Genomic DNA, 27,471 nt, shown 5'->3' on the forward strand with positions numbered 1-27,471 from the left:
CAAGGAACTCAAATTAGACCTCCCATTTGCTCCTGTAATCCCATTACTAGGAATCTACCCAGTAGAAAAAAAAAAAAATCATTGTATCGTAAAGATGTTTGCACTAGACTGTTTACTGCAGCTCACTTTATAATTACCAAAATGTAGAAGCAACCTAAATGCCCACTAACCCAGGAATGGATTAACAAGCTGTGATACAAGTATACCATGGAATCCTATTCAGCCATTAAAAAAGATGGAGATTTTACATTGTTTCTATTAGCCTGGATGGAGGTGGAACACAATCTTCTTAGTAAAGTATCACAAGAATGGAGAATAAGGAATCCAATGTACTCTATTCTAATATTAAGCCAATAGACATTTTAATACATAACCCACATAATAGAAAAACTCAAGAGATCTATTTCTTCCTGGTTAAGTTTAGGGAGATGGTGTAATTCTAGGTATTGGTCATTTCCTCCATATTGTCAAATTTCTGAGCATATTGCATTTTGTAGTCATCAGAGGTAATCTCGTATCTCTGCAGTATCTGTTGTTATATCACCTTTTTTGTTTCTGACTGAGGTTATTAGAGATCTTACTTTTCTATTTCAACCTAATGTGGCCAGTGGTTTATAGATTTTTTTAGAGAACCAATTTTTTGTTTTGTTAGTTTTTTGAATTATTCTTTTGTTTTCAATTTCATTTATTTTGTTTATTTATTTCTTTTCTTCTGCTAAGTTTGAGATTGGATTACTCCTTTTTTCCCCATTTCCTTGAGATGCTTCATTTGGTTGTTGATGTGCTCTCTTTCTTTTCTTTTCTTTTCTTTCTTTCTTTTTTCTTTCTTTCTTTTTTTTTTTTGTTGATGTAACCATCTAATGTGATAAATTTTACACTTAAGACTGCTTTTGCAGTATCCAAAAGATTTTGGTAGCTTATGGCTTTATTATTGTTATGTTCATGGAATTTAATAATTTCCTCCTTTATCTCCTTTTTGTCCCACCTCTCATTCAGCATAAGGCTCTTTGGTTTCCATGTCTTTGGGTAAGGATGATAATTTATGTTAAATTGAGTTACACTTTTATTGACTTGTGGTCTGAAAAGTTATAAGGTATAATTTCAATTATTTTTGTTTTGTTGAGGCTTGATTTGTGTCTTAAGATATGATCTATTTTGGAGTATGATCCCTGCAATGATGAGAAGAATGTATATTAATTACTTTTGGAATGGTGTGTTCTGTGTATGTATAATAAGCCAAATCGTTCTAGGGTCTTCTTTAAGTCCCTTGTTTAGTTTCCATTTAGAGGATCTATCCAGAGGGTTGTTAGAATCATCAACTTTTATGATGTTGTAGGACATCATATTGTTTAGAACAATTAAGGTCTGTTTCATAAATCTGAGAGCATTTAAGTTGGATGTATAAATACTTAGAATTGAAAGGCCCTCTTGTCGTATTAGTCCCTTGACCAGAATGAAATGACCATTTTTGTCTTTCTTAACTTTAATTGCTTTAAATCCACCCGTGTCTTAAAATAGGATTGTGACCCCTCCTTTCTTCTGCTTTCCATTTGACGGAAATATTTTTTCCATCCCTTTCCCATGAGTCTCACTTTGTCCTTCACTGTTAGCTGTGTTTCCTGTAGACAGTATATAGATAGCTTGTGTCTTTTTATCCATTCACCCAGCCTGTGCCTCTTTAATGGGGAATTCAAGTCATTCACATTTATTGAGAGAATTGAGAAGTGTGGTGGAGTTCTAGTCATCTTATTTTGTGAAACTCCATTGCTTAATCTTATCTTTTAGGCTATTGTGAAAGCAAGGTTTTGGCCTTTAGTTTCTGGGTATTTACTTTGATGATTCATCATGATGGTCAGTGTGCAGAACAGGTCACAGTATTTCCCATAGTGCTGGTCTTTTGGCAAATTTCATCAATGTTTTAATGTCAGTGAAAGATTTTATTTCTGTAACAAATTTTAACCTTAGTTTAGCAGAATATAGAATTCTGGGCTGAAAATTATTTTGTTTAAGGTTAAAGGTAGATGACTATTTTCTTCTGGCCTGAAAGATTTAAGCTGTCAAGTCTGCTGTCACCTTGATGGATCCTTCCCCCTAGGTCAGTTAGTGCTGCTTGTAATATTTTCTCCTTCATCTTGACCTTGGACAGGTTTATTATAATATGTCCTGAAGATGCTGTTTATGTTGGGACAACCCAGAGTTTGATATTCCTCTGAAAGTAGTATGAAAATTTTAGTGATGCTTCAGAAATTTTTATTAATGATATCCTCCAGTATGGCTTCCATACCTTTGGGACATTCTTCTTCCTCTTCAGGAATACCTGTAATTCATATGTTTGAATACTTCATGAAATCTGAAGTGAATGATTTCCTTTGTCCCTCTTCTTTTCTCTTTTAACTGCCTGGGATATCTGAAGAGCATCGACCTGTAGCTATGAGATTCTTTCTGCTCCATCATTTAATCTGTTATTCATTCTTTTTACTTCACATTTAAGTTCATTGAACGACTCCTTCCTTTTCTACTGCTCTAACAGATCATTTCTAATTTCTTCATGTCTTTCATTCATTATTTGGATCAGAATTGAATTTTATTTCTTCATTCTCCACTTTTCCTTAAATTCTCTTCTTTTCTTTGCCATCCATATTTTAAATTCATTCTTCTTCAATTCCTTACATTTTTTTGTAGGTAGAATCCTCTATGGTAGCTACCTCCTGATTTCTTGAGGGCTTGCAATGTTCTGTTTTTTTCATTTTCCCAAAATTTTTCTGTTGGTTTCTCTTCATGAGTCTTTTTTCTTTTTTGTTCACTTCCTCCTCCAACTTTCCCCTTTCACTTCCTCCTTCTCTTTAAATTACCTTGACTCAGAATTTAGATATTGAACTTTCCTTTTAATATAGGGCTAAAAGGAAGAAAAGTGTAAAGAATGAGAAGAGAGAACAGAAATCAAGAGAAGAAAGGGTGGGTTTGGGGGCAATAGAAATAAATTATAAAGGGGGAGGGCAACAGAACAATAGAGATGGGAGCAATAGTGGTGTTCAACAGGGTGCTTTGACCCACACCCAAAATTCCAGGTTTCTAGTAGGCCAGGCTGGGTGGTTCCCTTGAACTCAGGAGCTATTTATCAGCCTGAGCAAAAGCCAGATCCTACCTCTGCCTAATATAGAATAAGCAGTATGTTGTCCTGATAACCTATCAATACAATTCTTCCAAAGGCCAAAGCTAGAAGGACATCCTAGACCAGGAGTATAAGGTCTTCTTGAACTAGGCAATGTCATGGCACCACAGCCCATGCCTTAGAGTAAGGCAATCTCCCATAAATTGAATAGAATAAAGATTGAAATAGAATAAAGCAGATCTGAAAAACAAATACTAGCAATAGCAAAAGTTTATTAGAAATTAAATATAAAATTATATAAGATGTAAAAAAAGGATATCTTAGTTGATGTTTGATAAATTGATGTAGGGAAGATAAGAAAAAGTGCCTGTCAACTCACGAATGGATCAATAAATTGTAGTATATGTACACTAAGGAATATTATGCAGCCTTAAAAAAAGATGGAGACTTTTCCTCTTTCATGTTTACATGGATGGAGCTGGAACATATTCTTCTTAACAAAGTATCTCAAGAATGGAAGAAAAAGTATCCAATGTACTCAGCCCTACTATGAAACTAATTTATATCTTTCATATGAAAGCTATAACCCAATTATAACCTAAGAATATGGGGAAAGGGGAAAGGGAGGGGAGGGGAGCGGTGAGGACGGGTATAGGGAGGGTAATTGATGGGACTACACGTAAGGTGCATCTTACAAGGGTACATGTGAAACTTACTAAATATAGAATATAAATGTCTTAACACAATAACTAAGAAAGTGCCAGGAAGGCTATATTAACCAGTTTGATGAAAATATTTCAAATTATATATAAAACCAGCACATTGTACCCCATGACTGCATTAATGTACACAACTATGATTTAATAAAAAAAAATCAGAAAAATTTCTACAGTAAGGGAAAGAAAAGAGACAAATGGAAAGGAAAGAAATAATAATAAGGGTTGAACAACCTTAAGAAAAATATATTCCTTACTATTGATGAAAGTAAAAAAATAAAAATAAAATAAAATAAACAACATGAAATAAATGAAAATAAAAAAAAGAAAATAGCAACCACAAAAAATCTAAAAGAAAATTTCGAAAAAAAGAAAGCATAAAAGGAACAGAATTATTTAGCAAAAATTGAGCCCTTACTATTAAAAAAGTAGCAATTAAAAATAAAAATACAAGAACAAACAAAAAAACAAACAAACAGATCTAGGGGAAAAAATGTAAAAAGAAAAAAAAATATATATATATATATGTAGCAATATATTGCCTGGACAACAGGTAGCATTCTAGGATTAGGAGATGATAATCAAGATGATTGTATGCAATGTAATATGGGGGGCAGAACCACTATCTAGTTGCCAAGGAGACCCGGTATCATTTTCCCGATTCATTTTTCCTCAATCTGTGCAGGGTTGGGAGTCTCAAACTCTTGTCAGTTTACAAGAGTTATATCTTGTCCTTTCCAAACAATGTCCCTTGGCCACAAATTGTTTTTTGGGGGCAGTAGGATCCACCCGAGTTCCACCCAAGGGTGACTACCCAGCTCAGCTGGCATGCCTGATCTGGCTTCATGCTAAGACCCTATGAACTCTTCCTCCCAGGCAGTCCTCCCACAATAGCGATGCCTTGATAGCAGCCGAACAATGGGAGCTTCACTCCACCCAATTGCTCAATCCTGGCCACTGGGCATTGTTCAAGATCACTTACTAAAGCTCTCCCAAGGTAACTCAGGCAAATACCCAATTCCAAAATAAATAAATAAACAAATAAACCTTTCAGGAAAGGCCTTCTTTTTCTCTAGCCCACCACTGGAGGGCCAGCCGGCCTCTGTTGGCAGCCCCAAGTACTCACTTTCTGTATTAGTTTTCCACTTCTCCTGACCTCCTTGTTGGCTCCTGGAGTCCCTGCTGTATCTCTGTGCCCCTGAAGTACGTTTCTGGGCATGGCACCCAAGCCAGACGTGGCTGGTGTCCTTTCTCCCTGGTCTCACCAGGAATGGCTGCTAAGAAGATGTCTCTAGTCTGCCATTTTACTCCCGAATATGATAATTGTTTTTTGCATCTGAAATCAATTTCCTTCTTCCTAAATAGCAACCTGTAGAAGCCCCTTTAGTGGTAAACAATTGGTAGTAAACTTCAAAGTTTTGGTTTGTTGGAATATATCTTTATTGTGCTGTGATTTTCTAAAGGATAAATTTACATGGGTGTATAATTCTAATTTGACATCTATTTTCTTGACTTATTAAATATTATTTTACCATTTTTCCTGCTTTCATTACTTCTATTAAGAAGGCAGCTGATAATGTTATTGCCTTTCTTTTCAGCTTATTTTTCTTTTCTCCCTGGCTACTTTATTATTGTATTTAGTGTTCCAGAGTTTTACTGTAGAATGTCAAATTGTGAATTTCATTTATTTATTCTTCTTGAACTCCATTAGTGTTCTTGAAACTTCAAAAATGAAAATTGATGTTTCTTATCAATTCTAAAACACTGCCAGACAATTATCTTTTAAATATTCCCTCTCCCCAATTTCTCTATCTTTATCTATTTCTCAGATTAGATTTTTATTGGTTCTTCTTACTCTATCAGTTGTAAGCCTTCATATCTTTTTTCATATTTCCATCACTTTTTTTCTCTACTCTCTTGTAATTTTCATATTTACCTTGGATCTTTCTTATTGTTGGTGTGCCTACTCAATGATTACACTTGTTCATTGAATTTCTAACTTAATGTATACATATACACATGAATATACATACCTCTGAAGTTCTATCTGGTTCTTCAAATTTGGTTATATTTTAAAATCTCTTAATCCTTTGTTACAGTTTGAATATCTCATTTAATTTATGCAAATAAATATATTATTTTTCAATGCATGTTAACTTCAGTAGATACAGTTTTTCTAAATATGCATTAAATGATTTATTTTAACCTTACTTTTTATTTCTAGAAATAAAAAGCTCCAGAGAAAAATTCTTCCTCCAATCCATTCTTCCTCTACATATTTATGTTTCCCAATCTTTTTTATGCTCTCAGGATTTACCTTACTTTCTTATCAGTTCATCAATGTATTTACAAATACACTTTATATCTCTTTCAGAAATTTTACATTTTCTGCATCAGTGGTATTCTCTATACATGTCATATTGATGAAAATGGAGGCCTTATAACAAAGTATTTAAAAATTCTGTATTCCCATATTCCTAAACCCAACTTGGTCAGGAGATGTATTTAATTATATTATGGAGCTGGATTACTAACATTTTATTAGGACTTTTGTATCTGTTTTTGTAAATTATATTGGTCTATCAATTTCTTCTTTGCATTACTTTTGGCTTTTATCCCTCTTATACAGTTTTATAAATGTGTTGCAAAACGTTCCTCCTTATCACTTATATTATTTAGAATTGTATTCAGAAGATTAGACTTGTATTTTATTTTTTTAATTTGGCAGATCTGGAGAGTTTTCTTTGGGTGATTTTTGATGATTTCCTCATTGATTCATTTACTTCCTATTTTTTTCTTGAAATAATTTCAAAATACATAATATTTTATACATTTGTAAATTTTATGCTTATTTTCAAATGTGTTGGTGAAAACTTCCCATAGTACTATTCCATTATTTTTAAACATTTACACCTATCCATATTTATGTTCCTTAATCATTTCCACAGTGGTCTTTAGTGACTTCTCTCTGTTTTATCATAATAAATATATCAAAATATTTGTCTATTTTATTACTACTTTCAAATATTTAACATTGTTTTGTTGATCCTATTGTTTCTTTTTTATTTTTAACAATTTATTAATGTCTCTTCTTACTTTTGCTCCTTTGGTCCTTTATCATTCTTTCATTTTATTTTGATGCAGCATTTCTAATATCCTGAATAAGGTGATTAATCCACTTATTTTAAAACTTGCTTTCTGTTGCATGCATTTAAGGATAGCCATTCCCTTTAAAATATAATTTTAATTTCTACAAATTTTGATATGAAGTATTTTTTACTGTTTTAAAATCACAAGTTTTTTAATTTTCTTGTGTTGTAGCTCTTTGACTCATGAATTACCATATTTCGAAATATTTTCTTTTCAAGTGTTTAACATTAATTTAGTGGTATTTTTATTTGTAATTTGAATATAAGTGAATTCTAGTCATAAGATATATTTGTTGTTTGTTGAGACTTGACCTATAACCTAATTATAATCAATATTTACAAAAGCTCCATGTGTGTTTGAAAAGAATGTGTATTTTTTAAATATTGGATACAGGATTCTGTGCATATCATTACATAAAATTGTTTAAGTAATTGTAAAATTTGGTAGATATTTAGAATATTTTTAAATACTTAATAATTCAATTACTGAGAGAATGTTTCAGTAGTTTTTGATGACAATGAGTTTGCCCATTTCTCTTTGTACCACTGTCAAAAGATTTAAAATATATGTGTTATTCGAAGCTATATGTTTATTTCTATTAATAAATATGGAATTATGGCCTTGAACACATATAAGTTCAGAACTATTGTGATTTTGAGCATATTTTTCTACCTATTTTTCTTCATGGAATATTCTTCTTTAATAATGATTTTTCCTATGAAGACTATATTGTTAGAGCTTGCCTCCCTTACTCAGTGGTTAGTGCCCTGGCCACATACACTGGGGCTGGCAGGTTCAAACCTGTCCAAGGCCTCCTAAACAAGAATGACAACTGCAACAAAAAAATATGCAGGCATTGTGGAGGGCACCTGAAGTCCCAGCTTTTTGGGAGGCTGAAGCAAGAGACTCTCTAACGCCCAAGAGTTTGAGGTTGCTATGAGCTGTGACACCACGGCATTCTACCAAGGGAGACATACTGAGACTCTGTCTCAAAAAAAAAAGATCACATTATTTTATATTAATAGTTATATATCAGTGAATGTCTGACACATATTTTTTCTCCTTTTCATCTTGATTTTTCACATTTTTAAATTTTATATGTATTATTTATATATAATATATAACTCAATATTGTTTCCTTATTCGCCTGATGATCTGTCTTATATCTATCTATATAGATTCACTTATACATATTTATTAAGACATATTTTAATGTTTTTCCAATCTGATTTTGCCCTTTTTATTTTCCACGTTTTTATTTTTACTGTTATTTTCCACCATGCTTCCTATTGGATTGGTAAAGTTTCATTGAGTCCCTTTCTCTTTCTCACTTAGTTTATAACCATTTAATAAATTTATGAATATTTTGTGATTACCTTTAAGTTTATAACATTCATAATTATACTTTAAAATTTTAAAGTTAATCAATACCTTTCAATGCTTCCAAAATAACACATTCCCTTTGGAATTATGTAATTCTGATAAGACCTCTCCTTTCTTTTACCTATTCTAATATCTTTTTCCTTGTGAAATTATTAGATAGGTTATAATTTCCCATTCTATCCCATATATCTCTAACTTCTTTCATGTTTTCCATATTTTTACCTCTCTAAAATGTATTCTGAGTCATTTCCTATTATCTGCCTTCTGCCTTAATAATTCTGTATTCAGCCTTGTTGAGTTTGCTATTTAGCTTCTCCACTGAGTTTCATTTTTTTTAACATTCTATGTAGTATTTTATTTTAAAGTTGACTACTAATTTTTCATCATGTTTTCTCCTTCCCTGTGGTTTCTATTATTTTTTAGTGATTAAAATGTATTTATTTTATAGTTTCTTTAAAATTGCCTTATTATCTCATGCTCTATGTATACCCTCCTGTTTCCTGTACCTGTTGAATCTCACTTAAAATATATTATTGTTGTGTGTGTTTTGTAATTTCTTGGTTATTATTTTGAGCTAATTTTCAGCAGGGATTTTTTTTCTTGAGGCCAGGGTTATGTTTGGCTCTATGGTTATGTCTGGATTGGGATTTATATCTTTAATTTTTTTTTGTTTTTTCTTCTAACTTTATGGAAATAGGAGATTCAAACTTTAATTTTATGTGTAGTTATTTGTTGTTGCAGTGTCTCAGAGTATAGTACATCTTACTACCAAGAGTCTTAGGTAAGGCAAACATTTTAGCACTTTCCTAGGAACAGTAGAAAGAAGTTTTCTAGTCACCCTTAGAATATCATTCTTCAAAATTCAGTTTTATTTAGAGGTTTCAGGCTTAATTTCTCATTTCTAAGACTTAAAGCTTAATTTTCTGTCCATGAATGATGCAAACACCCACACCTTCGATGATAGAGCTTTTAAGATTGAATACTCATGCTAATGTTCTCTCTTTATTCCACTACAGCAAGTTTATGAAATTGTCTTCTTATTTTAATTTTTCTCTTAGCTTTTACCATCTGATGGTTTTTATTTACTCCATTTGGCGTTAGCTACATATTTCAGTAAAAATTTCAGTGGATATTTTTATTCATTTTGCTCTATCTAAATGTCTAGTTATTTGTTCCTGAGATTTCATTTTCTGAGTGTGCTATGCTAGAACCATAAGCCAGAAATGCAGCTTTAAAGACAAATGTTTTATGGCCAATAAACACATTTAAAAGTGTTCAACCTTATCAGTCATCAGGGAAATACAAGTCAACACTACAGTGAAATACCATTACATGCCACCTAAAAAGGTTAAAATTAGTAACACGAAAAATACCAAATGTTGACAAGTATGTGAATAACTGATAAACTGATATAAAAATACTCCTTGACTTATTATAGGGTTATATCCTGATGAATCCATAGTGAGTTTAAAATAGTGGAAATAGCTTACTGAACATCATAGCTTACCCTAATGTACTTCAAATATGATCAGAATGCTTACATTAGCCTATAGTTGGGAAAAATAATTTAACACGAAGCAAATTTTTTAATAAAGTATTAAATATATCATGTAATGTATTGAATACTGTACTGAAAATGAAAAACAGAATGGTTTTATGGCTACTCAAAGAGTGATTCCCACTAAATACATATCACTTTTGCACCATCATAAACTGGAAAAATAGTCAAACCATTATAAATCAGGGACCATCAATCTATACTACTGTTCTTAAGAAACTATGTTCATAGAGTTGAGTACTTGGGAAAACTTCTTGAAAATATCTCCTAAGGTGTATACAAGCATATACTATGATTGAAGAATTCCACTCTGAGATATATATCCAACAGAAATGCTCACCAAAAAGCATGTACCAATATTTATTTATCCATTGTATTATTAATGGAAATTTGTGTAAGTTCTAGTTTCAGGGTATCATGAATTGTCTGCTATGGGCAAATTCTGGGACTCTTGAAAGTCATTTAATTTGAAACTCTGATTTTTAAGTTGAAGCCATCCAAGCCTATAGAAGTTAAATGATTTACCAAAGTCAGTTAGTGACAGCTTTGGAAATAAGCCAGACTCTTTCATTTCTTATTCATTGCTCATTCAAATAGAATATGTCTTTATTTGAGCATTATTGAGGTATAGTTGAATAGTAAAACTTGTATATATTTAAGCTGGAAGATATAATGATTTTCTATATGAATACATTGTGAAATGATTATCAAGTTAATACATCCTATGTAGTAACCTTTAGGTACCATTTTGTGTATGCATGTGGTGAAAACACTTCAGATCTACTCTGTCAGCAAATTTCAAAAACAGGTTGACTATTTCTAATCCCAAAACCTCACATCTGAAATGACACAAAATCTGAAACTTTTTGGACTTGAACCTGATACCATCAGTGGAGGATTTTGCTCCTGACCACCTGTGATAAGTCACTGACAAAATCCTGTCAAAACTTTGTTTCATTCAAAAAATTACTTAAAATATTGGATAAAAATATTTTTGGATTATGTATACATATTTAGACTTGGGTCTCACCACAAGGTATCTCCATGCAATACACTATTATTAACTACAGTCATCATGTTGGCAATAAATCTCCAAAACTTATTAATCTTATACCAAAATTTTGTACCCTCTGACCAACATCTCTCCACTTCAAAGATACATCTTTTAATATTATGTAAACCACATAATCTGTATAGACATATTATGAATGTTAAATACAGAACAAGTATATGTTTGTGCCTTGTTGAATTAATAAAATAAGAGGAAAGCCTTATGTTCTTGGAGTTGTTCATATTTAATAATTTTTGCTACAAAATGTCAACACATTTTTTCTATTATTGGGGTTGAAGAGAGTCCCTGAACATAAACTTCACCTTTGTGCCCAAATTCTAGGCACAATTAAAAGATGGGAAACAAGTAAATGAAAGGAAACCCAAAATATAGTTCTTATTACTGATTACACTGACTTTGGAGAATGTGGCTTGCGTACATTTGCCTTTGATACAGGAATATACCTTTTTACATGTAGGGCATGCAGTAGTAGAGCACAAAGTTAACTCTTTGCAAGTAAATTTGCTTCCCAGGGAAGAAAATAACAGGATGTGGCCATGGAATTATCTAAGCAGAATGAATATAGGTCCTTTAAGGATGCATAATTTGTACTGCCAATTGTATAATATACTGCTTTTTATTAAGAATCTGTATTCAGAGGGGAGGAGAGCAAGTTGGGGGCCGAGTAACAGCTTCCTTGCATCTGGGCACCATGAGTCCTGCGAGATAGGACTCCAGGCATCTCTGGCTGGTGGGATCAGCCTATCTCACCCCTGTGAGGATACAGAGAGTCAGCAAGAGACTTCTGGACCCCAAGACGAGGACTAAAACAGTGGAAAACTGGCAAGTGGTCGCATGTGTTCAATTGGTCTAAACCCGCCCACAACTGTAAGTTCAGTAGCAGCGAGACTGCAAACAGAAAGGCCTTACCTGTGAACTGTTATGGTGTCTTTGGACTTGGCACTCAGTTGAACTGCCTTGGGGAGAGCCTGAGCGGGAATGCGGAGAACTTTGGCCATTGTCTAGGGCCCCAGCCTGAGCCACTGAGCCAGACAGAGCTAATACTGTTTGGCTATGGGCCACAGGGAGCCATTGTGAGCGATCTGCCCCGGCAAGCTCTGCCCTCAGGGTCACAGAGATATAATCAGGTGGGAGCTGGTAACCCAGTGACCAAGTAGCCTAAGGGTGGGGTCTGAGCAGCCTTGCAGCCCTAACCCTCAGGGGCAGAGTGAGACCGGTTTTGGCACACTGGGTAAGTGGATAGCCACTTCAGCAGCGACTCCAGCGACAAGCACTTTCCTGGGAAAGCTTCTGCTCAGCAAGTTTACAAGTTCAAAGTGCCTTTTAAATCTCTCTGAAGAGAGATTTAGGGTGTCTACCTGCTGGGGTTTGAGAAATCAGCAGCCTCCAGTCGTATCAGAACTGTGATTAACATCTCATACCCCAGAAGACCACATGTTGCCCAGACAATATTCAACAACATATACATACTGCTTTGTTTTTGGTTGTGTTTTGGTTTTTTGTTGTTTGTTTTGTTTATTTTGATGTTGTTTTGTCTTTTAATTTCAACCTTTTCCATACAGACCTTTTTTCTTTCTCAATTTTTCTAGTTTAATTATAATTTCCTATTGTTGCCTTTTTTAATAACTAGAACTTCATTCTTGCTAGTGTTTCCAATGCTATTATTTGGTTTTTCACCTAATATTAGCCCATAAAGTTTTCTGTTTGCTTGTTTTGCTTTGATTTATAGCATTTTTGTCTTTCCTCTCTACTTGGTGGAGGTGAGGTACTGTGTCTGATCAGGTTAGCAAAGAGCTGCTGACATCAAGGGAATCACCCAACTGGGCACACCCAGAAGGTGTTTTTTTTTCAAGGCTGTGTCAAAGTACCCTACTGTACACCTATATTGCACTGCACCCTCTTTCTGTGCCTCACTTCTTTTTGTCAATATTCCTTTTACCCACCCCCTCTCCTTTCTCCATTTTTTTTTCTTTTAACTCACTCCTCCTTTCTTTCATCCCTTTCTTGCTCTTCAACCTTCTCACCCTTCTGGTCCTGTACCAAAAGGACTCATCTAACCCTTAGTCCACAGGCATGAAAACTGAAAGAGCAACAGGAAGTGAAAGGAAAATTAGGGCAAGGAAACAGATAAAAGAAATCACTCATGAGGAAGAATCAGCAGAAAACTCCAGGCAACATGAAGAACCAGTCCAGAACAACTCGGCCAAGGAAACATGAGGTAGCTACTACAGAGGATTCCACCTATAAAGAAATGTTAGGAATGACAGAAAGGGAATTTAGAATACACATGATGAAAACAATGAAAGAAATGATGGAAACAATTAAGGAAACTGCTAATAAAGTGGAAAATAACCAAAAGGAAATCCAAAAGCAGAATCAAATAAAAGATGAATGATATAAAGAATATAAAAAGGATATAGCAGAGCTGAAGGAACTGAAACAGTCAATTAGGGAACTTAGAGATACAATGGAAAGTATCAGCAACAGATTAGACCATGCAGAAGAAAGAATTTCAGAGGTAGAAGACAAAGGTCTTGAGATAACTCAGATAGTAAAAGACGCAAAAAAGAAGAGAGAAAAAGCAGAATGTTCACTGTCAGAATTATGGGACTTTATGAAGTGTTCCAACATACGAGTTATAGGAATCCCAGAAGGGGAAGAAGAATACCCCAGAGGAATGGAAGCCAAACAAGAGAATATTATAAAAGAAAATTTCCCAAGTATCACCAAAGATTCTGACACACTGCTTTCAGAGGGCTATCAGACCCCAGGTCACCTCAACTCTAACCAAGCTTCTCCAAGAAAAATTGTGATGAACCTGTCCAAAGTCAAGACAAAAGATTCTGCAAGCTGCCAGGAGTAAGCGCCAGTTGACCTACAGGGGCAAATCCATCAGAGTGACCGCAGACTTCTCTAATGAAACTTTCCAAGCAAGAAGACAATGGTCATCTACCTTTAATCTACTTAAACAGAACAATTTCCACCCCAGAATTCTGTATCCTGATAAGCTAAGCTTAAAAATTGATGGAGAATGGCGGCGCCTGTGGCTCAGTGAGTAGGGCGCCGGCCCCATATACCGAGGGTAGCGGGTTCAAACCTGGCCCCGGCCAAACTGCAACAAAAAAAATAGCCGGGAATTGTGGCAGGCGCCTGTAGTCCCAGCTGCTCGGGAGGCTGAGGCAAGAGAATCACGTAAGCCCAAGAGCTGGAGGTTGCTGTGAGCCGTGTGACGCCATGGCACTCTACCGAGGGTGGTACAATGTGACTCTGTCTCTACAAAAAAACTCAAAAAAACAAACAAAAAAAAATTGATGGAGAAATCAAATCATTTACGGATATACAAACACTGAGAAAATTCGCCACAACAAGACCAGCTCTACAGGAAATACTTCAACCTGTTCTGCACACTGACCAGCACCAAAGTAAGAACTCAGAAATTAAAGGACAGAACCTAACCTCCACACTGATGCAAAAGATAAAAGTAAGCAATGGACTCTCACAAAATAAGATGAATAGAATACTACCACACTTATCAATTATCTCAATCAATGTTAATGGCTTGAATTCCCCACTGAAGAGACACACATTGGCTGAATGGATTAAAAAACACAAGCCATCCATTTGCTGTCTGCAAGAAACACACCTGGCTTCAAAAGACAACTTAAAGCTCCGAGTCAAGAGTTAGAAGACAATTTTTCAGGCAAATGGCTTTCAGAAGAAAAGAGGAGTTGCAATCTTATTTTCAGATTCATGAGGATTTAAAGCAACTAAAGTCAAAAAAGACAAAGATGGTCACTTTATATTGGTCAACGGAAAAATACTACAAGAAGACATTTCAATTCTAAATATTTATGCACCCAATTTAAATGCTCCCAGATTCTTGAAGCAGACCTTACTCAGTCTGAGCAATATGATATCTGATAATACCATCATAACAGGGGATTTTAACACTCCTCTTACAGAGCTGGACAGATCCTCTAAACAGAAATTAAACAAAGATATAAGAGATTTAAATGAGACCCTAGAACAACTGTGCTTGATAGACGCATATAGAACACTCCATCCCAAAGATAAAGAATATACATTCTTCTCATCACCCCATGGAACATTCTCCAAAATTGATCATATCCTGGGACACAAAACAAATATCAACAGAATCAAAAGAATTGAAATTTTACCTTCTATCTTTTCAGACAATAAGGCACTAAAGGTGGAACTCAACTCTAACAAAAATGCTCAACCCCACACAAAGGCATGGAAATTAAACAATCTTCTGTTGAATAACAGATGGGTGCAGGAAGAAATAAAACAGGAAATCATTAACTTCCTTGAGCATAACAACAATGAAGACACAAGCTACCAAAACCTGTGGGATCCTGCAAAAGAAGTTTTGAGAGGAAAATTCATCGCTTTAGATGCCTACATTCGAAAAACAGAAAGAGAGCACATCAACAATCTCACAAGAGATCTTATGGAATTGGAAAAAGAAGAACAATCTAAGCCTAAACTCAGTAGAAGAAAAGAAATATCCAAAATCAAATCAGAGATCAATGAAATTGAAAACAAAAAAATCATTCAGAAAATTAATGAAACAAGGAGTTGTTTTTTTGAAAAAATAAATAAAATAGATAAACCATTGGCCAGACTAACTAGAAATAGAAAAGTAAAATCTCTACTAACCTCAATCAGAAATGATAAAGGGGAAATAACAACTGATCCCACAGAGATACAAGAGATCATCTCTGAATACTACCGGAAACTCAATGAGCAGAAATTTGACAATGTGAAGGAAATGGATCAATATTTGGAATCACACCCTCTCCCTAGACTTACCTAGGAAGAAAAAGAGCTCCTGAGCAGACTAATTTCAAGCACTGATATCAAAGAAACAATAAAAAATCTTCCAACCAAAAAATGTCCTGGTCCAGATGGCTTCACAGCAGAATTATTTCAAACCTTCAAAGAAGAGCTTATTCCTGTGCTGCAGAAATTATTCCAAAAAATTGAGGAAGAAGGAATCCTCCCCAACACATTCTATGAAGCAAACATCACCCTGATACCAAAACCAGGAAAAGACCCAAACAAAAAGGAGAATTTCAGACCAATGTCACTCATGAATATAGACGCAAAAATTCTCAACAAAATCCTAGCCAATAGATTACAGCTTATCATCAAAAAAGTCATTCATCATGATCAAGTAGGCTTCATCCCAGGGATGCAAGGCTGGTTTAACATCTGCAAGTCCATAAACGTTATCCACCATATTAACAGAGCCAAAAATAAAGATCACATGATCCTCTCAATAGATGCAGAAAAAGCATTTGATAAAATCCAGCATCCTTTTCTAATTAGAACACTGAAGAGTATAGGCATAGGTGGCACATTTCTAAAACTGATTGAAGCTATCTAGGACAAACCCACAGCCAATATTTTACTGAATGGAGTAAAACTGAAAGCTTTTCCTCTTAGAACTGGAACCAGACAAGGTTGTCCTCTGTCACCTTTACTATTCAACATAGTGCTGGATATTCTAGCCAATACAATTAGGCAAGACAAGGAAATAAAGGGAATCCAAATGGGAGCAGAGGAGGTCAAACTCTCCCTCTTTGCTGACGACATGATCTTATACTTAGAGAACCCCAGAGACTCAACCACAAGACTTCTAGAAGTCATCAAAAAATACAGTAATGTTTCAGGATATAAAATCAATGTCCACAAGTCAGTAGCCTTTGTATACATCAATAACAGTCAAGATGAGAATCTAATTAAGAACACAACTCCCTTCACCATAGTTTCAAAGAAAATGAAATACCTAGGAATTTACGTAACGAAGGAAGTGAAGGACCTCTATAAAGAAAATTATGAAATCCTCAGAAAGGAAAAGCAGAGGATTTTAACAAATGGAAGAACATACCATGCTCATGGATGGGAAGAATCAACATTGTTAAAATGTCTATACTTCCCAAAGCAATCTACCTATTCAATGCCATTCCTATCAAAATACCAACATCGTACTTTCAAGATATGGAAAAAATGATTCTGCATTTTGTATCAAACCGGAAAAAAAACCGTATAGCTAAGGCACTTCTTAGTAATAAAAATAAAGCTGGGGGCTTTACCAGCATACCAGATTTAGTCTGTACTACAAAGACATAGTGGTCAAGACAGCATGGTACTGGCACAAAAACAGACATAGATACTTGGAATAAAATTGAAACCAAGAAATGAAACTAACATCTTACAACCACCTAATCTTCGATAAACCAAACAAGAACATACGTTGGGGAAACGACTCCCTATTCAATCAATAGTGTTGGGGGAACTCGATGTCTACATGTAAAAGACTGAAACTGGACCCACACCTTTCCCCACTCACAAAAATTGATTCAAAATGGGTAAAGGACTCAAATTTAAGGTATGAAACAATAAAAATCCTCAAAGAAAGAGTAGGAAAAACACTGGAAGATGTTGGCCTGGGGAAAGACTTCATGAAGAAGACTGCCATGGCAATTGCAACAACAATAAAAATAAACAAATGGGACTTCATTAAACTGAAAAGCTTCTGTATGGCTAAGGAGACAATAACCAAAGCAAAGAGACAACCTACACAATGGGAAAGGATATTTGCATATTTTCTGCCGGGAGCCAAAACATATCACAAAAATGCCCCTTGCTATCTTGATTTTACAAGCAAACTATTCTAAGGATTTCGACCATAAACAGCAATGGTACTTTCCCCTTGCGTATGTCCTCAAAAATGCACCCCCCGCCTTAGGGTCCTTCTCCTAGTAATTTTCCAGAAACTAGCCTCCTCCCCGCCCTGTTAGGAATAGCCCTTAGTTACTTCCTCGTTTGTGTGCTTATAAGCCCAGCTGAAAAAATAAACTCAACGGAGCTTGATCAGACTGTTTATTTGCTCTCATTCTTTCGTGTCTCTTGTCCCCTCATTCAACTGACCCTTTTGTTTCCCAGGTCCCCATTGAATTCCCTGCGGGTCGGGGCAATTCACACCCAAACGTGTGGCAAGGGTACGGGGGTGTCATCGAACGTTGCTGCCAGTAAGGTTATCCTTATCATTGGATTGCTGCAACACGAAGGTTGTGAGTGAAAATCTGCACTGTGATCACCGCACCACAAGAAGGACGTGAGTGAAGATCCGCACCGTGATCGCCGCAGAATTGCCCACCTGCAAGTCTGATCCATCAAGGTAAGAGAAAGCAACGAGTTTATGGGACAAACGTTAGGTAAACATGACTTGTTTATTCAGGGACTCAAGGAGTCCCTCAAGAGACGAGGAACTCGGGTAAAGAAAAAAGATCTCTATAAATTTTTTTGTTTTTATTGGTGATATCTGTCATTTGTTCCCGCAAGAAGGCACTATTGATGTTCTGAGATGGACTAGAGTAGGTGATTGTCTAAAAGATTATTATAGAACATTCGGCCCCGAAATAATCCCCATTCAGGCATTTTCCTACTGAAACTTGATCTATGATATTTTAAAAACTTACCAATGGCCTGATATCCAAGAAGTTGTTAAAGAAGGGGAGAAGGTGCTTAAAGAACACTCCAGACCACCCTCAGCCTGCCCTTCTGTTTCTGTTCCTATGCCTGAGCCTGACACTCCCCCCAATCCTGAACCTCCCAAACCTCCTGTTAATTCCCTATACCCCTCCCTCAAGGAGCCCCCTCCAGACTTCCTCTCCCCCAAAGAAATGACCACCCGGGAAGAGGAGGCCGCTAAGTATCACAATTCTGACTGGCCTCCCTTCCCCTCCGTCCTAAATCATCCCCCTTCCTATGCTTCTGCCCCTCCATTTTGTGCTCCGATTCTAGGCGTAGACACTCCAATTGAAAATGTCAAACGCCAATTATGTGAAGAGGTCTCCTCCCTTAAGGACTTACTCCAAACAAGGAAGGAACATTTAAAACTCATTCAAGAGTTACGTGCTTTAGAATTGGAGCAAGACCATTTCTGATTATGTTAAACTTGGTGCAGGTATCGGCACCGCTCACTCCATGGGACTTGCTATTGGAGCTGCCCTTAAAGAATTCTCTCAGGGAAACAACCCAAAAACTTGTTTTAATTGTAAACAACCAGGACACTTTTCTAGAGACTGCATGGTCCCTAGGGCCGAACGAGCCATACCCCCCCTCTTTGTCCATGATGCAAGCGAGGCAAACACTGAGCGTCCGAATGCCATTCGAAAACAGACGCCCAAGGCAATCCCTTACCTCAGAAGCAGGGAAACTTCCTACGGGGCCAGCCCCTGGCCCCCAAATGAGAACAAACCCCTGGGGCTATCAGGTTTGTCCCCCAAAACCCACCCCCTCAAGTCCAAGCCTCCTCTCCCTCTCCCGAGCAACTGCTGGCAGCGCAGGACTGGACATCTGTTCCTCCACCGGTGCAATACTAACACCTGAAATGGGCATCCAAATCCTCCCTACTGGGGTTTATGGCCCCTTGCCCCCCAACACTTTCGGACTTCTTCTTGGCCGTGCCATTACCACCCTGCAAGGCCTCACTATTCCCCCAGGCATCATTGATAACAATTACGCTGGAGAAATTAAAATACTTGCTTCCGTCTCCCTTGGCCCTATAACCATTCACACAGGCCAAAGAATAGCTCAGCTAATATTACTTCCCCTCTTACCCTCCAACCATCCTTATTCTCTACAAACCCAGGGTACTCATAACCTCGGTTCCTCTGACGCCTATTGGGTCAGACAAATCACACACAAAAAAACCCTCCTTAAGCTACAATTAAACGGCAAAACTTTTGAAGGATTACTTGACACTGGGGCAGACACCACAGTAATCACCAGTAAATACTGGCCCCCTTCCTGGCCCCTCACTACTTCCCTAACCCATCTCCGGGGTATTGGCCAAACCTCCAACCCCCAACAGAGTGCTGAAATCCTCAAATGGACAGACGAGGAAGGCAACACTGGTACTGTCCGACCTTATGTTGTGCCTGGCCTCCCAGTCAGTCTCTGGGGCAGAGACATCCTTGCCCAACTAAGACTAATTTTGTGCAGTCCAAACGAAACCATCACCCACCAAATGTTAAAACAAGGGTTTCATGCTGGTCAGGGATTAGGGAAATATTCCCAAGGAATAAAAGAGCCCATTCAAATAACCTCAAATCTTAACCGCGCTAGACTAGGCATAGAAAATTTACCCTGACGGCTATTGACCTTCCTGTACCCCACGCTGATAAGATTAATTGGAAATCCAACGAACCAGTGTGGGTCAGATCAATGGCCGTTAACTACAGAAAAATTAACTGCAGCAGCAACGTTAGTACAGGAACAGCTTGCTGCCGGCCATATTGAACCTACTACTTCCCCTTGGAATACTCCTATTTTTGTCATAAAAAAGAAATCCGGCAAATGGAGACTACTGCAAGATTTAAGAGAAATAAATAAAACAATGCTTTCCATGGGAACTTTACAACCAGGTCTGCCTACTCCCGTGGCTATCCCCGCTGGATTTTATAAGATTATAATTGACCTCAAAGATTGCTTCTTTACCATTCCCTTACATCCCGAAGACAAGGCACGCTTTGCATTTAGCTTACCAGTAACTAATTTCAAAGGACCCATGCATCGCTTCCATTGGAAAGTTCTACCTCAAGGCATGGCTAACAGCCCAACACTGTGCCAAAAGTTTATAGCCCAAATTATTGACCTTTTTCGAACATTATGGCCTGCTATCTATATAATTCACTGCATGGATGACATCCTTTTAGCAGGAACAAATGCTTCCCAAGTACTCCTCTGTAGTCAACAACTCTCACAGAAATTAATAGACCGAGGCCTCCAAATTGCCCCAGATAAAATTCAATTAAAAGACCCCTATATTTATTTAGGATTTGAGCTCCACCATCAGAAAATCACCACACAAAAACTCCAATTAAAAACCTTAAATGATTTTCAAAAACTTTTAGGCGATATTAATTAGATTAGGCCTTATCTCAAACTTACCACCGGAGACCTCAAGCCCCTCTTCGACATCCTTAAAGGTGATCCTAACCCCTCCACCCCCGCTCCTTAACCCTGCAGCAATAACAGCCCTAAAAGTTGTCGAGGTGGCCATCCAGAACCAAGGAGTCACTTTTATCTCTTATGACAAACACTTCTCATTCATTATTTGTGCCACACCTCATACCCCTACTGGAGTATTTTGGCAACATGGTCCTCTCTTATGGACCCACCTTCCTGCTTCCCCTTCCAAGATTCTCGTCCCTTATGCTACCTTAGTTGCCAACCTCATCCGTTTAGGACGCGAACAAAGTCGTCAGTTCTTTGGCAAGGATCCTGACAGGTTAATATTACCCTATACAAAAGACCAGCTAAATTGGCTCTTACAAACCACAGATGAGTGGCCAATTGCCTGTTTATCTTTTTCTGGTGCGATTGACAATCATTACCCTGCCAACAAATTACTCCAATTCAGCAAAATTCACCCTTTTATTTTTCCAAGAATAACTTCCCCTCAACCACTTTCTGAGGCATGTCTTGTATTTACCGATGGCTCCTCTAATGGTCTTGCTGCCTACACCATAGACGGACAAACCACCACTGTCCAATCTCCTTTTAAATCAGCACAACTTGTAGAACTTTATGCAGCAATTCAAGTTTTCTTAACCTTAACTAATCATCCTTTTAATCTATATACTGATAGCGCTTACATTGCTCATTCAGTTCCTCTCCTTGAGACAATTCCCTATATTAAACCCTCCACCAACGCCACCCCCCTTTTTATCCACCTCCAAAAGTTAATCAACTCCAGACATTACCCCTTTTATCTTGAACACCTTTGCGACCATTCTGATCTGCCCGGTCCTCTCGCCAAAGGAAACGCTTGTGCTGATGCGGCCACACGCCTCACCTTCCCTATTTCTGTAGACCCTATTGCAGAAGCCCAGCGATGCCATGCCCTACATCATTTAAACGCCCAAACCCTACGGCTGGCTTTTAAAATTACCCAGGAACAAGCATGACAAATTGTTAAACAATGCCCAGCCTGTGTCACCCTACTACCCTCCCCTCATATAGGTGTTAATCCCAGAAGTCTAATTCCTAATGATATATGGCAAATGGATATTACACACATCCCTGAATTTGGCAATCTCAAGTACTTGCATGTAACTATAGACACCTTCAGTGGATTTATATTTGCTACCCTCCATACTGGAGAAGCCTCCAAAAACATTATCGCCCATGTCCTTAATTGTATCTCAGTCATGGGCAGACCTAAAATCATCAAAACTGACAACAGCCCTGGATACACTGGAAAAAACTTTCAGGAGTTTTGCCACCTAATGCAGATTAAACATATTACTGGCACACCTTATAATCCTCAGGGATAAGGCATCATTGAACGTGCTCATCAAACCCTTAAAAATACCTTTCACAAATTAAAAAAGGGAGAACTATACCCCACAAAAGGATCACCAAGAAACATTCTTCATCATGCCCTATTTGTCCTTAATTTTTTAAATATGGATGCCCAGGGCAAGTCTGCCGCTGACCGCCTTTGGCACCCAGAAACAAATAACAATTATGCCACAGTCCTATGGAAGGATCCACTCACCTCAAAATGGAATGGCCCAGACCGAGTTCTTATCTGGGGCCAAGGATCCGTATGCCTATTTGATACCAAAGAAAATGCAGCCAGATGGCTGCCTGAAAGATTAGTAAAACAAATTGATAACAAATCTAAAGTCCAGGGAGAAAAACCTCCCTGAGATTATCTTTCTCCTTTCCCTTCCAGAACCACGGATTTCCATCCATGATGCTGCCTTATCTCCTGATCTTCTGCCTCCCGGCACTGGGCCAACCTGTTCCAGCAGTCACCAAGCCCTTCACTTGGTGCTTCTATTTAACTGAAAACTCGACTGATGAAAACACAGATTAACAAACTTCATAAGCTTAGTTTAGATTTACAAAAACAAAAATTTTCTTCTGAGGCAAACAAGTGGTGGAAATCCTCCATGTACTCCTTACTCATGCCCCTTGCAGGTCCCCTTATTAGCTTGCTATTAATAATCACCCTTGGACCCATTATTCTTAACAAAATCATGAATTTTATCAAATCACAGATTGACTCCCTGGCATCAAAACCCATTCAAGTCTATTATCATAGACTCGACCTTGCAGAACGGGGTCTCGCCGAACCTAACAATGAAGATATTCCTCCAGGAACTGCGTAAGCACTCAGAGCTATGCACGTTGACTCACCATCATATGTGAGTACAACCTGGGTACCTTTTTATGGGGTGCAATAAAGACACTGCAAAGGGAAGGCATAAACAGCCTCTCTGAGTCCCTTGGAAGCAAACCTGATTTGCATAGAGGTTAGCGTCGTAAAAATTTCTCCTCTCCTCCCCAAATGACACTCAAACTTATCATGCAGTCATTATGCCCACGGGAGAAATCAGGTCAATACTTCCCCCCAAAAGGTTAATGCCCTCTCTTCTATGCCAACAACTGACAGACCCCAACAATTTAAAAAACTAAAAGGGAGGAGATGCCGGGAGCCAAAACATATCACAAAAATGCCCCTTGCTATCTTGATTTTAAGAACAAACTATTCTCAGGAATTCAACCGTAAACAGCAATGGTAATTTCCCCTTGCGTATCTCCTCAAAAATACACCCCCTGCCTTAGGGTCCTTCTCCTAGTAATTTTCCAGAAACTAGCCCCCTCCCCGCCCTGTTAGGAATAGCCCTTAGTTACTTCCTCGTTTGTGTGCTTATAAGCCCAGCTGAAAAATAAACTCGACGGAGCTTGATCAGACTCTTGACTTGCTCTCATTCTTTCGTGTCTCTTGTTCCCTCATTCGACTGACCCCTTTGTTTCCTAGGTCCCCGTTGAATTCCCTGCGGGTCGGGGCAATGTTCAATCAGACAAAAGCTTGATAACTATAATCTATAGAGAACTCAAATTAATCCATATGAAAAAAGCCAACAATCCCATATATCAATGGGCAAGAGACATGAATAGAACTTTCTCTAAAGATGACAGAAGAATGGCTAACAAACACATGAAAAAATGTTCATCATCTCTATATATTAGAGAAATGCAAATCAAAACAACCCTGAGATATCATCTAACCCCAGTGAGAATGGCCCACATCACAAAATCTCAAAACTGCAGATGCTGGCGTGGATGTGGAGAGAAGGGAACACTTTTACACTGCTGGTGGGACTGCAAACTAGTACAACCTTTCTGGAAGGAAGTATGGAGAAACCTCAAAGCACTCAAGCTAGACCTCCCATTTGATCCTGCAATCCCATTACTGGGCATCTACCCAGAAGGAAAAAAATCCTTTTATCATAAGGACACTTGTACTAGACTGTTTATTGCAGCTCAATTTACAATCGTCAAAATGTGGAAACAGCCTAAATGCCGAACAACCCCGGAATGGATTAACAAGCTGTGGTATATGTATACCATGGAATAGTATTCAGCTATTAAAAAAAAATGGAGACTTTACATCCTTCGTATTAACCTGAATGAAAGTGGAAGACATTATTCTTAGTAAAGCATCACAAGAATGGAGAAGCATGAATCCTATGTACTCAATTTTGATATGAGGACAATTGATGACAATTAAGGTTATGGGGGGGAGGAAAAGCAGAAAGAGGGATGGAGGGAGGGGGTGGAGCCTTGGTGTGTGTCACACTTTATGGGGGCAAGACGTGATTGCAAGAGGGACTTTACCTAACAATTGCAATCAGTGTAACCTGGCTCATTGTACTCTCAATGAATCCCCAACAATAAAAAAATAAAATTAAATTTAAAAAAAAGGAATTTAAAATGATTTATAAATTGGAGGGGTGGCTGGAATTAAAATTAAATTGGTATTAATAAAAGATAATTCAGTGAAGAAGAATAAGTGGTACAAGTATATGGGTTTCAGTCCTTAATGTCAGACTCTCCAGTGATTAGAAACGTGGTGTAAAGAACGTCAGTGAGTCTAGTTTACAGCCAAGAAAATTGACCCAAATTTTCAACCATGAATATAAATGTAATAATAACCTAAGATATACTTGAATCTTTCGGAGAAAGTTTATTAAGTATGATATGAAAGTGGGAAAATACACTGTAGACAAGACTATTTAATATTAGAAATATTGAGTTAAGCACAAGATGAGGTGGAAATTATAGTTTGCATTATATAACTACGCAATTTGGCTTACATAAAGGAATATCCTAGAAATAAAGTAGGCTTTAAAAAAAAAAGAATGTGTATTCATATACCATAGCTGAGACTCTGGTATATGAGAGAAGATTCAATAACAGAGAAAAATCATTTTGATTTTAAGCTTCTCCAGGATACCAACAGATTTATACCAGTTTATCAGAGTACATGACCTGTGACCCTCAACAATGGAGAGAAATCAATAAATCAATATCTCTCACAGAGATATCTCCCACAGAGATTAGTTTTAAAACTAAGCATTGACTATATTCTGGAAGAGAATGTCTAAAATGCTGTATCGTTTATTGTCTCAAGGAATATCACCAGAGTCAATTGTAACCTCTAGCATTGTCTGTGCATTTGAAATGGTGATAGCCCAATTACCAAGTTTTGTTGTAAGTTTATGCCACATTTTGTACATGTTAGACTTCTTAATTTCCATTTTAGCTTTAATTCCCACATGTCTAACACTCCAATGCTACACTAAAGGCAGGCTCAGCCTAGAAAAGTAACCTTTGGTATCTCCTAAAAATAAGCATTTTCAGTCCTATGATACAGTGGCTTCTTTCTACTGACTCCTGCTATGGAATTATCTAGTCTTATGAAATATTTCTCTTAGAGAGGGGCTCACCATTATCCCAACATTATTTTTGGTGAACAACAAATGTCTGTAAATTTCTATGGTGGAGTCGATATTGATGCTTCTGAGGCTTGTCCACGAAGAAACCTCTTATTGACTAACAAACCTCTCCTGTTCTCCTTATGTGTATGCCTTTCCTCTGCCTTTGAGTCTTCCAAGACATAAGTACATTTATGTCTCTTATTTCCTTCTTTTTGCTTAAGTAGTAGAAAATGACTCAGTTTTATTTCCCTCCATTCTGCCTCTATGCCTTTCAGAAAGACTCAATTTAACCTGATGTTAGTCCAGTTTCTTCTATGACATATGTAGGACTGGTATTCTTAACTGAATTTGGGCATGTTCATTCCTTTCATTTTATATTTGATTTCTGGCACAAACATTTGTTTTGCTAACATATTCCTCTAGATTTAATCTTGTGGGGTCTTGCATAGTGAGAGATATGAAGTAAATAAAAGTTGGGCCTGTCAAAACTATCTAATCTTCAGAGAAATCATTCCAACTTCATCTTCTAGGTTTGGATAATGGTACCCAAGAGATATTCTCTGATCTATCATTATGCTATCTCACTACTCCTTAACATGTCTCATTTTTTATATACATTCCTTTTGAGTCCTAATTCATTAAATTACTCATGCTTTTTCCCTTAGGACATAGGTTATAACTAAATTTCCACCTCAAATAAGTGTGTAGTCTTGAAGTTTTCCTAATAATACTTTCACACTATTTTAAACTGATCTTTTTATGTTTCTTCCATCAAATCTATCTAGATTTTCCGTAATCACTTATCACAGCTGTCCCTAATTGTAAGTTGCTTTTCCCAACTGTTCCTTTTTTATCCTCCTGGATTCTTTATCTGTACTCTTTCAATGGATCCTGGCTCCCTACTGGGGAATCATACTTGATTGTTGTCTGAAAACATTCATCTTTTTCTTTGTTAGATTTTATTGGGCTCTAGTCACTCTTTCTCATCTGGTTAAAACTTAGATACTTTCTACTTTAGTGATGTTCTTTTCATAGAGCTTGGAGCAATTTTCATTGCCCTTTTATATTGTTCTACTCTGACCTTTGAGACCTTAATTTTTCTTTCACAAAAATGGTCTACTATGTCCTAAGCACTTATCTGTCTTCTAAGTAAATCTCTTAATCATATTAATTCTTCTATTACTCTTATTTTGATATTAACATGGAGGCATACTATTCAAGTCACTCCATATTCTTCTTGATTCCCCCAAGGAATTCTAATTTTGGTGGACAAAAACCTAGGAGTGGACTTTTTTAGTTTCTTCATACTTTTATATATATGTGTATATATATATATATGTGTGTGTGTGTATATACATATATATGTGTGTGTGTATATATATGTGTGTGTGTGTATATATATATATATATTTTTTTTTTTTTTTTTTGGCCAGAGCTGGGTTTGAACCCGCCACCTCCAGCATATGGGACTGGCGCCCTACTCCTTGAGCCACAGGTGCTGCCCATCTTCATACTTTTATATTTTTAATTATTTCATTAACTTGTCTCTCTACTTCATCCTAATATTCTCTTTATAAACCATTTGGTGGCTTACTAATAAAAGGCACCATCTTTCTCTAGATAAAATCACAAATTATTATAATTTGTGA

This window comes from Nycticebus coucang, chromosome X, assembly GCF_027406575.1.
Source record: "Nycticebus coucang isolate mNycCou1 chromosome X, mNycCou1.pri, whole genome shotgun sequence".
Classification (NCBI taxonomy): Eukaryota; Metazoa; Chordata; class Mammalia; order Primates; family Lorisidae; genus Nycticebus; species Nycticebus coucang.